General features: G+C 39.2%; 1 protein-coding gene across 5 annotated transcripts in view; it reads right to left on the bottom strand.

Annotated features, from left to right (window-relative positions):
* Positions 1 to 14,735, bottom strand: part of PDE8A (phosphodiesterase 8A) — a 154,511-nt gene that overhangs the window by 87,385 nt on the left and 52,391 nt on the right. The window lies entirely within an intron of this gene.

Genomic DNA, 14,735 nt, shown 5'->3' with positions numbered 1-14,735 from the left:
AGGAGGGCTACCCAAGTATTCTCCTAACTGATCTACACGGTTTTTCATAAGTAACACTGATTTCCTCAAAGCTTCTTTTTGGAATACTTTCACTACTAATTATGTCTAATTCTAGATTTCAAATAATTAGCTCTGAAAAACCAAGGAAGAAGTTGTTTCTTAAGTCCCAAGGAAAACAACTTTGGGTTTGAGAGGAGAGGAGAAAGCACAGGGGGTTGAGAGAAGTACATAGCAGGGGTACTCACCCCACCAGCAGAGTGTGAAGCACCCCTGAGGCAGACAAGGCCTTGGGTCCAGAAGATTAGGGATGGATGCTGGAGGAGGAGAATACCTGGAGCCTTGGCCCCCAGCTTCAGATAACTACTGCCTTCGCCCCTTCAATGCAAGTAACAGCAACATCCCAGGCCAGAGGTTTCCTCTGGAGAATGTACTAATCCCAGGGCTGCTGCTTCCTAAGGGTTTTAGAACAAAATCTTGACCAGAAGTAATCTGGTATTTACATAGGAAAAATGTATTATTTACATCCTCCACACTAAATACATTTTTAAGACTTTTTTTCAGAGCTGTTTTAGGTTTACATCAAAACTAAAAAGTACAGAGATTTTTCTCATATCCTTTACTTTCATACATGTATAGCCCTCCCCATCATCATCATCATCATCATCACTCACTAGGACGGTACATTTTTTACCAAGGATGAACCCACATGGACATGTCATAATCATCCCAAATCTGTATTTTACCTTAGGCTTCACTCAGTACTGTACATTCTATGGATGTGGACAAATGTATAATGATATGTATCCATCATTAGAACATCATGTGGAGTATTTTCACTGCACTGAAAATCCTCATTCCACCTCATCATCTCCTCCTCACCCCTGGCAACCACTTATCTTTTTACTGTCTCCACAGTTGTGCTTTTTTCCAGACTGTCCTATAGTTGTAATCATCCAAGTATCGTGCCTTTTCATATTGGTTTTTTCCACTTAGCCAATGCACTTAAGGTTCCTCCATATCTTCTATGGCTTAATAGTTCATTTCTTTTCAGTGCTGAGTAGTATTCCATTGTCTGAATGTATTAGTTTATCCATTCACCCACTAAAGGACATCTTGGTGGCTTCTAAGTTTTGGCAGTTATGAATGAAGCTGCTATAAACATCTTTCGGCAGGGTTTTGTGTAGATTTAAGTTTTTCAACTGTTTTGGGCAAATGCCAAACAGAAATGGCTAGGCTGTATGATAAAGTCAGTTTAGTTTTGTGAGAAACTACCAGAATATCTTCCAAAGTGGTCATGCCATTTTGCATTCCCCCGGCACTGTATGAGAGTTCCTGTTGCTCTAACCTCATGAGCACTTGGTGTTGTCAGTGCTCCAGATTCTGGCCATCTAATTAGATGTGTGCTGGGGCACCTGGGTGGCTCAGTGAAGTGTCTGCCTTTGGCTTAGGTCATGATCTCGGGGTTCTGGGATCAAGCCCCATGTCGGGCTCCCTGCTCAGGGGGGAGTCCGTTTATCCTTCTCCTTCTGCCTCTCCCCTTCCCTCCCACCCTTGCTCTCTCTCATTAAAAAATAAAATCTTTAATTAATAGAAGATAGATGTGTAGTGGTATCTTGCTTTTAAATTTGTATTTCTCTGATAACATACGCTGTGGAACATCTTTTCCTGTGCTTATCTACCATCTGTAGATCTTCAGTGAAATGTCTGTTAAAGAAAGTCTTTAGCCCACTTTCTAATGAAGTTGTTTTCTTATTAGTAGGTTTTTAAGAGTTCTTTGTATATTTTGGACAACAGTCCTTCATCGGATACATCTGTTGGAGATATTTTCTCCCAGTCTGGGGCTTTCTTTTAATGTTCCTGATATTGTCTTTCACAGAGCAGAAGTTTTTAATTTTAATGCAGTTCTTATCAATTATTTCTTTTATGGATGTTTTATCTGTTTATTGGTGTTGCATCTAAAAAGGCATTACAACACCCAAGGTAATCTAGGGTTTATCCTAAGTTATCTTCTAGAAGTTTCATGGCTTTGCATTTTACTTTTAGGTCTCCAATTCACTTTGAGTAGGTTTTTGTGACGAGTGTAAGATCTGTATCTAAATTCATTATTTTTTTATGTGGATGTCCAGTTGTTCTAGTACCATATCTTGAAGAGACTATCTTTGCTCCATTGTACTGCCTTTGTTCCTTTGTCAAGATCAGGTGACTATATTTACATGGGTCTATTTCTGGGCTCTCTTTTCTGTTCCTTTGATCTATTTGTCTATTCTTTTATCAATATCCCCAAAGTATCCATGAAGTTGAACCAAGGAGAGTTGTTCCTCTAATACTGTGCTGGCTATTCTGTGACTTTCGCTTCTCCATGTAAATGTCAGAATCAGTGTGTCAATATCCATAAACTAACTTTGCTGGGATTCTGACTGGGATTGCCTTGAGTCTACATATCAAGTTGGAAAGAACTGACATCTTTACAATATTGAGTCTTCATATCCACAAATACGGAATATCTCCCCATTTATTTAGTTCTTCTTTGATTTTGCCCATCAGAGTTTTGTGGTTTTCCTCATATAGATTATGCACACACTTTATTAGATTTATACTAATAAATGTTGTTTCTTTTTGGGAGTACTAATGTAAATGATATTGTGGTTTAATTTATTTTTTAAGTAGGTTCCACACCCAACATGGGGCTTGAACTCACAACCTTGAAATCAAGAGTCACATGCTCTACTGACGAAGCCATTCAGGCACTCCCAATATTGTGCTCTAAATTTCAAATTCTATTTGTTCATTGTTAGTAAACAGGAAAGCAAAGGTTATATTTTAACCTTGTATCCTGCAACCTTTCTATAATCACGTATTAATTCTGCCAACTGTTAGTTTTTCTGTCAATTATTTTAGATATTCTATATAAATGATGTCATCTGTAAACAAAAAACAGTTTTAGGTCTTCCTTCCTAACTGTACACTTTTTATTTCCTTTTCTTGTCTCATTGCATTAGCAAGAATTTCCAGTATGATGTTGAAAAAGATTGGTGAAAGAAGACACATCACTGCCCTACACTTGATCTTGGCAAGAAAGCCTCAAGTTTCTCATCATTAAGCATGATGTTAGCTTCAGGTTTCTTGTAGATATTCTTTACCAAGTTGAGGAAGTTCCTAGTTCTATTCCTAGTTTACTGAGAGCTTTTTATCATGAATGGGTTTTGGATTCTGTCAAATGCTTTTTCTGCATTTAATGTTATGATCATGTGATTTTTCTTTTTTAGACTACTGATGTGATAGGCTATATTAATAGATTTTTCTAATATTGAACCACCAGGCTTGCCTAACTGAGATAAAGCCCACATGGTTGTGGCACATAATTCTTTTTATATTTTTTCATTTGATTTACTAGTATTTTGTCGGGAATTTTTACATCTATGTTCATGAGAGATATTGGTCTGCAGTTTTCTTGTAATGCCCTTTATCTAGTTTTGATATTAAGGTAATGCTGGCTTCATAGAATGAGTCAGGAGGTATTTTCTCTGCTTCTACTTTCTAAGAGAGACTGTAGAGAGTTAGTATAATTTCTTCCTTAAATGTTTAGTAAACTCACCAGTAAAGCCTTTTAGGCCTAGTGCTTTCTGTTTTGGAAGGTTATTAATTATTGGCTTAATTTCTTCAATAGATAGAAAGCCTATTCAGAGCATCAAGTTTTTTTTTTTTTTTAAGATTTTATTTATTTATTCATGAGAGACACACAGAGAGAGAGAGAGAAAGAGGCAGAGACAGAGGCAGAGGGAGAAGCAGGCTCCATGCAGGGAACCTGACGTGGGACTCGATCCTGGGACTCCAGGATTATGCCCTGGGCTGAAGGCGGTGCTAAACCACTGAGCCACGGGGGCTGCCCAAGCCATCAAGTTCTTATGTGAGTTTTGAAAGTTTGTGTCTTTCAAGGAATTGGTTCATTTCATCTAGGTTATCAAATTTGTGGGCACAGAATCATTTATAGTATTTCTTTACCAACCTTTTAACTTCTATGGAATCTGTAATGAAGCTCCTTCTTCCATTTCTGATATCAGGAATTTGTATCTGCTTTTTTAGCTAGCCTGGCTGGAGGCTTATCGATTTTACTGATCTATCAAAGAACCACCTTTTGGTTTCATTAATTTTTCTCTATTGATTTGTTTAAAATTTCACTAATTTCTGCTTTAATTCTTTATTATTTCTTTTCTTCTGCTTATTTTGGATTTAATTTGTTGGTTTTTTTCCCCAAGTGTCCGAAGGTAGTAACTTAGATTATTAATTTTATTTTTTATTTTTTTTAAGATTTCATTTATTCATGAGAGACAGAGAGAGAGAAGGGTGGCGGCAGAGACAAAGGCAGAGGGAGAAGCAGGCTCCACGTAGGAAGCCCGACGTGGGACTCGATCCCTGATCTCCAGGATCACACCCTGGGCTGAAGGCAGTTCTAAACAGCGAGCCACCCGGACTGCCCTCTTATTTATTTTTTAAAGATTTTATTTATTTATTCATAAGAGACAGAGAGAGGCAGAGACACAGGCAGAGGGAGGAGCAGGCTCCTTAAGGGGAGCTCGATATGGGACTCGATCCCAGGACTCCGGGACCATGCCCTGAGCTGAAGGCAGATGCTCAACCATTGAGCCACTGCGGTATCCCAGATTATTAATTTTAGATCAATCTTCTTTTTCTTTTTTTCAATCTTCTTTTTCAATTACACATTCAATGCTACCAATTTCTAAGCACTTTTGCTGCATCCCAGAAATCTTGGTAAGTTGTATTTAGTTTTCATTTATTTCAAAATATTTTAAAATTTCTTTTTTGACCCATGTTGTTTCATCTCCACATATTTGGGGAATTTCCAGTTATCTTGCTGTTATTGATTTCTAGTTTACTTCCATTGTGGACTAAAAGCAGACATGTATGGCTTCTATTCTTTCAAATTTGTTAAAGTTTTATGGCCCAGAATGTGGTCTATCTTGGTGAATGTTCTGTAAGAGCTTGAGGGGGAAAAAAACCACATGTACTTTACCATTAGATGAAGTAGTTTATACATGTCAATTATATCCAATTGATTGATGGTGGTGTTGAGTTCCATTCTGTCTTTACTGGTTTTTTGTCTGCTGGATAGGTCCAGCAGGTGTTTCAAAGGTCCCCTTTGACAGGTGTTGAGGTCTCCTGCCATGATACTGAACTCATCTATTTCTCCTTGCAGTTCTATTAGTTTTTGTCTCATGCAGTTTGATGCTCTGTTGTTGGGTGCATACACATAAAGGATTGTTATGTCTTCTGGGAGAGCTGACCTCTTTATCATCATGTGGTGTCCTTCTGTATCCCTGATAACTTCCCTTACTTTGAAGTCTGCTCTGTCTGAAATTAATATAGCTATATTTGCTTGTTTTTAATTATTGTTACCATGGTATGTCTTTATTTATTTTTAATGTAGATGTCTTTTTTTTTTTCTAAGATTTAGAGAGAGAGCAAGCAAGCAGGTGTGCACCTGAGCTGATATCAAAAGTCCAACACTTAACCAACTGAACCACCCAGGTGCCCCTATATGTGTCTTTATAAGTAAAGTGAGTTTATTGGGGTGTCTGCCTTTGGCTCAGGTCATGATCTCAGGGTCCTGGAGTTGAGCCTCATGTGGGGCTCCCCGCTGAGCAGGGAGCCTGCTTCTCCCTCTTTCTGCTCCTGCTGTCTCTCTCAAAGAAATAAAATCCTTTAAAAAATAATAATAAAGTGAGTTTCTTGTAGACAACATAGTTTCTTTCTGATATTTACTATATAAATCTTGTCAAACTCTTGGAAGCAAACCTCACAATACTGTGGGGCTCCCCTCATACCACAGTCCCTCAGAACATTCTAATTCTCTCAGAGTTGTCTGCACCAAGCCTCCAGTAATTCACAGATTATAGTTCAGGTTTTCCTACCCCAGCATTCCTGAACGGCTTCTACTCAAGAAGCAGTGAGTCCCTGCATTTGCCTAGCTCTCCAATCTTGGGGGTACTGTGTCTTCCCCTATGGATTTAAGAGTTGTTGATTTTTCAGTCTCTTCAGCTTTTTACTTATTGTTAGGACAAAATGTTGATTTCCAAGCTCCTCATGAACAGAACTAGAAACTAGAAGTCTAATACATTTTCAACAAAATTATATGCAGGAAGTCTCAGATTACAGTCCAAATACACTTGTTCAAACAGCAAGTAGTCATAATTGCATAAGCATTTTGGAAAGCATGGAGTGTCAAAGGGGATATGTAGCTTCCAAAACTGCTGGTGCTCATAGGGCATCCCAGCACCATCCTCCATGGGGCCACTGCCTTCCTTTGGAAGTCACAGGAGAGCAGGCAAACTGTTCTTTGAGTGCAAAGCAACCACTCCCCCTCCCCATAAAAAAAATAAGGATATTTTTAATTTCCAAGTTTTTGGCAAGAGCAAAATTAATGCAATGCAAACTGGAACTAAGTAACAAATTTTAACAAGCGAAAGTAATTTTGTTACATAAACTAATTCATTTATTATAGGCTAATGCTGTTCCAAGTAGTGGGGCTTCTACTGGTCTTTCAACTACAGTTGTCTGAGGCTGACTTTACTGTGACAGCAGAAGTGGCCCAGGCACCACCTTACACCGTCTTCATGCAGGAAAAACAGTGCCAGATCCCCATAGCTCATCGTTTCATCTTGGTTTTGCTACAGAAGTAGCAAGTATACTTGGCATGCTGGCTCATTTCCATCTCTTCACCAAAACGAGTGCCCTATTTACCTACGATTCCGCCCTTCTTGGTGTTTAGCCAAATAACAGCAAACTAGGTCTGAGCCTGAGCGGAAGAGATGCTCTGCACAGGTGCAACCTCTTGTCAAGAACCACAATATCTGACAATTAGAAAGTGATGTTTTAAGCATTTTACATCCTAACATGCTAGAATGTTATTTATGTATATGGCTTTAGTAAATTTCAGTTATGCTTTAGGAAGCAGGTTGGGGGTTTTGAGTTGACTTATGATGAATTATAAAATTTTCCCATTTAAGAGTAAGTAATGGCTCCAAGTCGAAAATTTCACTTAGGGCACATGCTGTTCAGGAACTAATTATTAAGGTTAAGCCAAAAATGCCTGTACCTGCATACCCTATGACCCAGAAGTGAGAATTTGAGGTCTATTAACAAAGATCTGTAAGGGGTTATATGCAAAAATGTTTGTCCAGGGTTATTCGAAGCGGCAGAGCTGCAGACAATATGGGTATATCTAACTGGGAAAGAGTAATATGATGAATCCTTTTTTAAAAAGATTTTATTTGTTTATTTGAGGATATGAGAAAGAGCACAAGCAGGGAAGAGGCAGAGGGGCAATCAGAATCCCCAATGAGTAGGGAGTCTGACCTGGGGCTCCATCCCAAGACCCTGGGATCATAACCTGCACTAAGGCAGATGCTTAACCAACTGAGCCACACAGGTGCCCCAGTAATATGATAAATCTTAAATACTTATGCTAAGGGAAAAAGAAAAAAAACCATAATGAGATCTGTAATACCATTTACAAAATTACAAATACATAAGCCCTCAAAAATACATACTTTACAACACCACACAAAAACGAAATAACATACATTAAACACATTAGAATGATTATGTAACAGCTGGCAGGGAGAGAAAAGAAGAGGAGAATCAGATGAAGACCGCCAAACTACAAAAAAAGTGAGGAACCGTCAGAGATAGGCAAGGATTTCTTAAACATAAAAAGACTAATAAATTAGATTTTAAAATTAAGAACTTCTGTTCATTAAAAGACCCTACTCAGGGAGTGAAAAGATAAGCTACGGAATGGGAGAAGGTATTTGCAAAACATATGACTGACAAAGGGCTCGTGATATGTAAAGAAAGCCCAAAGATCCAAGAGAAGTAAGGAGACCAACCAGAGGGAGCCTTGCACAGCCAGGTGATGCTAATCTGTTAAGAACCGACAGGGTAATTCAGCCCTCTGAGTCAGAATTCAACTAGGAAAAGAAAGCAGCTTATCAGTGATTGTTAAATTCCAACAATTTTGTAAGAATGCAAGTAAGCAGGAAATTTGAACATTTTAAATTTTATAAAACATATAAACAAATGTCACTGGCTAAAGTCTCTTCTATTTTAAGAGAGTTCTTGAGAGAAAATGGAAAAAGAAGCATCCGCATCTACAATTTGTATATCTACAAGGGGGAAATGAGTTACTTATGCAACTACTACACAGTAGAAAGCTTTGTTTCCATAGAGATTATGACACAACTGATTTAGGCCTTAAATTAGAATATTCCGATTTGAATGGAGAAATGATCTTTTTGTCTAAATGAATAGTGTATTCAGTGTGAATAAAAGCTCCGCACATCTGCTGATATCATTTCCTCTTTACTTCGGTAATAATAATGAGAATACATCCATACAAGTCCTAAAAAGGAATTCAGACACCCGAAAATTTCACAAGTGCCTGAAAATATATAGAGAATGACATCTTTCTACAGGATGTACAAAAATATTGACCATAAAGAACATAAAACATTTCAAAGTATCTTTCTGCTCACTTCACAACTATTACACTTAACCATTCTCTTGTATTATTAACTAAACAACAAGACGAAAGTCAATTCTGTCTACCTTCTGTCACTACTACCTGAATTCAACAGATAAACTGTAGACTGTGGGGGGTGGGAGAGGGAGGAACACTTGCAATTATTAATCCAAAGTCACAAAAACATCAGAATGTTAAGTTTCAAAAGGAAGTGGAATGTATGATGCATAAATCAAGTACATATAAAATCCTTCAGGGGATCACACTGCCCTGGACAAAGCCTGGACTCTGACGTGGCATTCAAGGTTCCTACAGTGTTTGAAGCCTAGGCTTCAACGGCCCTAACAACTCAGGACTTCCTGAGAGCCTGAGTCTCTTACTACTATGCCATCCTTGTGGCTCACTGAGCATGGCACAGTCCTGCTTTCTTCCTCTTCTCCCCTAACTCTTCCTCATATTTCAAAACTCAAACATGCTATGCCTGTGGCCCCAACCTCCATTTGGATGAGGGGCCAAGCCTATGTGTTCCCAAAGTTATCCTGGGCTTATTTTCATCACAGTGGAATTTCATTCCCTTACTTCCTCTGCCAGGCTGAGCTTGAGTTCTATTCACTTTCATAAAATTGGAACCTAAACAAATACAGTGCTTAGTAACTACTGAATAATTACTGAATAATTGAAATCCCCAACATTTCCTCATGTTTTGATAATAAATGTTCCTAAAGGAAATATCCAAGAAGAAAGAATAAACAAATCCCACATGATAGAGTAAAATGAAGAATGACTACATTTCCTGATTGGCTTATATTATAAATCATTCTGTTCTTTTTCTAATTCACTGTGAAATCCTCTCCAGCCGAATGGATATTCTAATTCATTCTCAAAGGTCTCCACAGAAATGATATAATCTTTAATTTTGTTACAGTTGAGTATATTCTTATTAGCCAAATTTTCAAAGTTGTTTGATTAGCTTCTTGCTTTGTTGCTTCTCTGAACATTTTAGCACCCTACATCAATTGCTGTTTTCAACCACATTTTCTTTAGCTATCATAGAAAGTGCCTGACCTCCTTTTTAAAAAAACCCGTTTTCCATTTAAATTATAACATATAACTAGAAGTGAAAAACAGTATTGATTTTGAGCATACATAACTGAACCTGAAAATAAAGCATGATGCACAAAAAAACAGGAAACGAGCCTTCTAGTTCAACCAAAGACATAATTTTCATATAAAAATGTCAGGCTATGACCATGTGATTTTGTAGAAAAATCTGTATGACAAATAAAAAAAGCAAAAAATGTAAAGATTAATACATTTTGGATGTATATCTATACACCCTCAAAATGTCTTTACATATTAAGCTAAAGGAAACTTCAATATCATGCTGATTTAATAGTGTAAGAAATTTTCCCAATAAAAAGACTTATTAGAATGGAAAAACTCTCAAACATACACAGTAGTAATAAGAAATAAATCTAAAACATGAAATTCTAATTACACTCAGAAAATGAAATGAGGGCAGACCACTTCTGCAAGTGGCTGGTTTCACTTATTACATGTTAATTTCCCCTAAATAGTTTCCGGGACACACAGATTCCCAGCACACTGAAAACCCCTCAAGAGAACGACGGTGCAGGGCAGGTCTGCAGAGCTAGCTGAATCTACCAAATCATATGCCTGAAGAAAGACTGGTAGCAGGGGCAACAAGAAGTCTGAATATGTGGTTTTGTGTTTATCACCTCTAAGCTTTGATTAGCTCTATTAACTCAGAGGCAGGGCAAACACTTGGGGGCATCTGAACTGTGGTGGGTCTAAGGACAGGGCCCCCATCAAGAATCACTGAAGCCTCAGTGTCCATCGAAAGATGAATGGATAAAGAAGATGTGGTTTATGTATACAATGGAATATTACTCAGCCATTAGAAATGACAAATACCCACCATTTGCTTCAACGTGGATGGAACTGGAGGGTATTATGCTGAGTGAAATAAGTCAATCAGAGAAGGACAAACATTATATGTTCTCATTCATTTGGGGAATATAAATAATAGTGAAAGGGAAGGGGATCCCTGGGTGGTGCAGCAGTTTAGCGCCTGCCTTTGGCCCAGGGCGCGATCCTGGAGACCCGGGATCGAATCCCACGTCAGGCTCCCGGTGCATGGAGCCTGCTTTTCCCTCTGCCTATGTCTCTGCCTCTCTCTCTCTCTCTCTCTCTCTCTCTCTGTGTGTGACTATCATAAATAAATAAAAAAAAATAGTGAAAGGGAATATAAGGGAAGGGAGAAGAAATGTGTGGGAAATATCAGAAAGGGAGACAGAACATAAAGACGCCTAACTCTGGGAAACGAACTAGGGGTGGTGGAAGGGGAAGAGGGTGGGGGGTGGGGGTGAATGGGTGACGGGTACTAAGGGGGGCACTTGACGGGATGAGCACTGGGTGTTATTCTGTATGTTGGCAAATTGAACACCAATAAAAAATAAATTTATTATTATTAAAAAAAAAAAAAAAGAATCACTGAAGCGCTTCCCAGCAGAATCCACTCCCAGAGGTTTATGTGCCTGGGGACATCTGACTCAGTAAAGGAGCTTGGTAGTAAAAGACAGTGCATGAAATAAATCTGGGCAAGGTTTTGCCTCCATTGCCCTGCTGTACACATAAGATTCTGATATTCTAGTAAGCCAACAGTTTCCTTCCATAATTGGAAGGTTGAATATGCAGGACTCTTCTTGCAGGGTAACCAAAAAAAGTGATTTTTAAGTCATTTTCCCACTTTAAACCTGTTTAATGGAAACAGCGCTTCCTCCATGCTTAAGACAAAAGTCATAAAATATCTGTCCATTCTTTCTTAACACAAAGCCCCCAGAATTACATTTTGTTAGTTTCTGAAGGCTGCCATAACAAATGACCACAACCCAGGTGGCTTAAAACACACAAAGTTATTACCTCACAGTTCAGGAGACTAAAGGTCCAAAATCAAGGTGGAGGCGGGCTGATTCATTCCAGAGGCTCTGAGGGAGAAAGCAGCTCTCCTAGCTGCTTCACACTCTCTCCTAGCTCCTGATGGTTGCCAGAAATCTCCGGCAGTCCTTGGCTTGCAGCTGCATCACCCCAAATTCTGCCTGTTGTCACATGGACTTCTTAGAAGGACGCTCGTCATTGGATCAAGGGCCCAGACTAATCCAGTATGACCTCATCCGAACGGATTCCATCTGCAAAGACTATTTCCAAATAAGGTCCCATTCTGAGGTTCCAAGAGACATTAATTTTGGGAGGACACTATTCAACCTGGTACACTCTTTAAGTCACACAAACAGCTTTAATTAAGTCATTAAAATGATTAATCTACTTCATTTACATAGAGATCAAATTAGGCAAAACTATAGTAATGTTTGTGGGGGGTAGGGGGTGGCAGAGAGAACACAAGGAGGCCTTATAGGGTCCTGGAATGTTCTATTTTCCAGGATCTGTGTGCTGGTTACATTTACAAGAATTCATCAAGTTGTACACTTAGGATTTCTGCATTAACTTTCAAAAAGCGTTTACTTTAAAAAGAAAGCAATTTGTCTAATATCTTAACAGCACTTCAGTTTTCATCTGAAGACTTCTCTCCACCAGCAAGGGCTGGTTGCAGGGGCAGCATGCCTCTGGAGAAAGGGGGGTGGCTGCCTCTCTCTCCCTCACTTCCTCCCCCACCTGCTAGCTGCTGTTTGAGGCAGGGAGCAGGGAGCGTAGGAAAGGGCCAGAGAGAAGTAGATTCTCACTTGCCTGGTACCATTACATGATCTCTCACTGTTGGAGGCTGATGGATTTTTAAAGCTTTTCTCTTTCAGAACATTTTCGTGGGTTCTTTGGAGATTCTCCTTCTGTGTCCTTAGCCCTGCAACTGCTTTAGATGGGCAGTGCCTCTCTTCCAGCTGGTTTTCCCCAATCCTCCCTTATCTTCCACCCCAGTGCATACGGCACAGCCTTTAGTGCAGGGGTCCCCTCAGCCTGGTCAGCTAACATCTTAGGCAGGAAGCTTTTGAGAATGACCCTATATCAACATTCTACCTAGATCTGGTATCTGCCCAAAGCCAAGTTGTGCTCACAGCTCTGCTCTGAGTTGCTTAGTGGGAGGGAAGGTTGGTATATTCACGTTCAAGTCCACTGTGCTTTCAGGTGACGTGGCTCTGTGTGGATGACACGAGCCCTTTGTCCTCTAATGTCTGGGGTGCTTCCTGTCTGAGCCTCCATTTTACTTACAGGCAATTTTGAAGAAAGCATCCTCATTCACTGTTCAGATGTGTGTCAAGAGCAGGAGCCTCTGAATGGATACAGAATGAAGAGCCAATGGGAAGCAGGAGGAAGAAAAGGACTGCTGTGAAAAGCAGAGGAATCTGGGTGGCCACCAAGGTGAACAGGAGGTAGACCACGAGAAAAGTAACAGATCTTCCGATCTTCTTGCAAGTTGACAGGGCTGATACTCCTCCTGCATTGCACGTTTGTTGTTCAATCCAGCACCCTCAGCCAGTTCTATGAACTCTAGTACTAAGTAGTCTACTAGGCCTACTTTCAGCATTGTTGAGTTTTCAACCTTGGAGAGTCAAGTTGAAGATTTGAGAGGGTGGTATTAAAGACTACTAAATGCCATTTAAACTAGAATCCTCATGTACACTGCCATCTGTTATATACACACATTAATTTTTATGAAACCATGGATTAAATAGTAAATAAGGCTTTGGTTCTGCTGGTGAAACAAAGAATGCCACTGCACACACATGAAAGGACTAAATATTTTAACACTTCAGGATGAGAGCCTGTTTAGATTTCAGGAGCTTCCAAAAACAAAATATCATATTTTCCTGGTCCTCAGTGATAGCTTTTTTTTTTTAAAGGTTTTTTTTTTTAAGGTTTTATTTGAGAGTGAGAGAGTATACACAAGCAGGGGGAGGGGCAGAGGGAGAAAGAAAGAATCTCCAGCTGACTCAGCATTGAGTGTGGACCCCAACACCATGACAGAAGCTGAAAGCAAGAGTCAGATGCTCAACCAGCTGAGCCATGAGCCATCCAAGCACCCCAGCCCAGTGGTAGGTTGTAAGGACTTCACCACCAAAAAAAAAAAAAAAATAGAACTTCACCAAAACCTCCCACATAGTATTCAAGTTAAGTAACAATGTAGCCTTTTCTTTTTTAAAATTTCACTCATCTATTAGTTTGGGATTTTTAATTTCTTCAAAGGAAGGAAGATAATCACCTTAAACCAACACTTCATTGTAGCTGGCTGAGTGGAAACAAAGAGTATAAAGTGAATAACCAGAAGTGAGATAGTATTTCTGTGACTTCAATGCTCTTGAACATTAAGTTGCCTCTTCTGTTATAGGGACCTGTATTAGTGGAATAAGTGGTTTGACTTCCTGATGACCAAGCTTCTGGATGCCATCTTGTGACCTCCAATTCCCATTTATATTTATTGATAGAACAGATATTGACCTTAGTTCTATCAATTATTTTTGTTGCCTTTTTTTAAAGATTTATTTATTTATTCATTCATTCATTCGTTCATTCATTCATGAGAGACACACACACAGAGAGAGAGAGAGAGAGAGGGGCAGAGACACAGGCAGAGGGAGAAGCGGGCTCCATGCAGGGAGCCTGACGTGGGACTCAATCCCGGGTCTCCAGGATCACGCCCGGGCTGAAGGTGGCGCTAAACGGCTAAGGCACCGGGGCTGCCCTGTTGCTCTTTTAAACGACTGTTTTCCTTTGGTGTATTTTGATATTTAAGATGGTTTATATTTTTATCTAGTGATTACTTTTATTAATATTTATAAACCTTTCCTTTGGTAATTTCTACTTAATCCCCTATAAGGAATGATGGAATTAAGGTATTTTCTTCTCCCACACCATCCCTCCACAACACTAGTTTAGCCCATTATATCCTCTTTTCCTGTCTAGCTTTGTACTTCTAAATATACTTACACCTCTATTAGCTTATCTGTTAGTTCTACATGATGCTCTTTGAATCCTAGCTATTAAAGATAAGGGAAGAATATTTTTACTTACCACCCAAATCTAGCTGGTTAGATAATTTCCCACTGTCAGGTTACATAACCTTTACATTCTGTTCTATTGCACTACTCTTCATATTTGTTTTAATAACCTACAATTAAACAGACTCTGTGCTCATCACCAGTTCTTTTGCTGTAGTTTCTCTAGT

This window comes from Vulpes lagopus, chromosome 4 (genome assembly GCF_018345385.1).
Source record: "Vulpes lagopus strain Blue_001 chromosome 4, ASM1834538v1, whole genome shotgun sequence".
Taxonomy (NCBI): Eukaryota; Metazoa; Chordata; class Mammalia; order Carnivora; family Canidae; genus Vulpes; species Vulpes lagopus.
The sequence above is the reverse complement of the archived record's forward strand: the minus strand, read 5'-3'. Positions and strand labels throughout refer to the sequence as shown.